At 33.4% G+C, this 2,268-nt stretch overlaps 1 pseudogene across 1 annotated transcript; it reads right to left on the reverse strand.

The window, feature by feature from the left end:
* Positions 1–919: 919 nt before the first annotated feature.
* LOC308271379 (olfactory receptor 4K13-like) lies at positions 920–1,890 on the reverse strand (annotated as a pseudogene). The gene has a single exon. The product of its transcript is annotated as an olfactory receptor 4K13-like (transcript).
* Between the last annotated feature and the right edge of the window lie 378 nt (positions 1,891–2,268).

The following is a 2,268-nucleotide window of genomic DNA, read 5'->3' on the forward strand; positions in this document are numbered from 1 at the left end:
TGGTGACACACACTTGTAATCACAGCATTTGGGAGGCGGAGACCAGAAGATCTCAGTGCATGGACAGCCTTGACTACTTAGTGAGGCTCTCTGTAACTTAGTGAGACCCTGTTTCAAAATAAAAAATAAAAAAAATACAGGGCAGGGGGAGTGTCTCAGAGGTCAAATGTTCCTGGGTTCCATCCTCAGACCCACAAAAAAATAAAATATTTTAGTTAGGAAGCATTTCATAGTTAGGTCTAGTATATGATTTTAAGTCTAGTACTTAAAAGTATCATGGCAAATTCACCAAATTTTCTAATGCTGTTTGTGTCCTATTGATAACATATAAATAACATTTTCTATTTCCATTGTTGTGAAAATAAGAAAAATGCACACAAAGTTTCTTATATATGGTTAAAGTTCAACAAAGTATATATAAAATAAAGCACCTTATTTGTGGGTAGAACTCAATAAAGTACATTTAAAATATAGCTAAATTTAACTGGGCATGGTGGCGCACACTTGTAATGCCCATGCTTGAGAGGAGGAGACAGGAGGATCATGCAGGTTCGAAGTCAACCTCGCTGGCTTAAGAGAACCTGTTTCCAAATAAAAATATAAAATAGGTCTGGGAGTGTAGCCTGGAAGTAGAGGGTCCCATCCCTAGTACCACCAAAAATAATAATAATAAAAAATAAAAGATAAAATATAGTTAAATTTATAAAAATATAAAATTATAACCAATGATATATTGAAATAGATTGTACTTTGATAGACAAGTTAGGATATTTTATTGAGTATATGCTTATACAATGAAAGATTAGCATTTTGAAAATATTCCTTATATTTAGTACAAAATCATACATCTTAATGTTTTTGGATGATGATGATAATGATGATTATGATGGTATTGCCTTTGATGATTACAATTCTCAAGTTAAAAATTTGATCTGGAACCCACATACTTGGCCTTTATTTTTCTTAATGCTTTCTTCATGTCTTTATTTCTAAATGTATAGATTATTGGATTTAAAAGAGGAGTGAAAATTGTATAAAATACAGAGAGAATCTTATCAATGGAGATACTACTGAATGGCCATACATAGATAAAGATGCAAGGTCCAAAAAACAGCACAACTACTGTAATGTGGGCTGAAAGAGTTGACAAAGCCTTGGAGGACCCCCTGGAGGAGTGATGCTGGACAGTAATAAGGATGATACTGTACGAGATGAACAGAATGATGAAGCAAAACAGAGAAAGTAATCCACTGTCTGCTATGACTAACAGCTCCAAGATGTATGTTTCAGTGCAGGCAAGTTTGATCACTCGGGGCAGATCACAAAAAAAGCTATTCACCACATTGGGACCACAGAAAGGCAGTCACTGTGAAAACCATTTGGCTCATAGTGTGCACAAAACCAGTGGTCCAGGAGAGAAGTGCAAGTCCAGTGAAAACACGACTACTCACAATATTTTTGTAGTGCAGAGGTTTGCATATGGCAATATATCTATCGACTGCCATGGCTACAAGCAACATCATCTCACTTCCACCTAAAAGGCGAAGGAAAAACATCTGAGTCATGCAGCCTTCATAGGAGATGGTCATATATCCACTAATTAAGTTATAGATCATCTTAGGAGTAGCAAAGGAGGCCAGAAACATATCAATGAAGGAGAGGTTAGCCAATAGGAAGTACATAGGAGAGTGCAGTTGTGGGTCCAGTTTCACTACAAAGATAATGATGAGATTACCTAATACAATGGATATATATATATATATATATATATATATATATATATATATATATAATGGAAAATAACAGAAAATAGAAAATTTGTAAATCACGAGACTCTGTGAGACCCAACAAAATAAACTCGAACACCATGGAATGATTTTGTTTTCCCATTTGTTTGACTGTTGGAATATTACCTAAAACAGATGAAAATAGAATACATTCTATGAGATGAAATTGAGGGATATAATACATATTTTAATTCTTCTAAAATGTACAAAATTATATAAAACACATTTAAAATTATATAAAACACATTTAAAATAAACACAATTTCTCAGCAAAGATTATGTGGAATATCTGCAATAGTCAAGAAATTTGAATAAGTTTAAAACCTGCAAAATGTAATTCATACCTGCATTAATCTTGAGAAATATATATATGCCTTAGTGATGAGGGTGTGGAATTTCCCTGATACCTTCTTTTATAATTGAGAAGCAAAGTTATTGCTTCTTCATAGGAAAAGAATCAACCCTCTTGAAATCTCCTATA

Source organism: Muscardinus avellanarius (genome assembly GCF_963383645.1).
Source record: "Muscardinus avellanarius genome assembly, chromosome: 12".
Lineage (NCBI taxonomy): Eukaryota > Metazoa > Chordata > Mammalia > Rodentia > Gliridae > Muscardinus > Muscardinus avellanarius.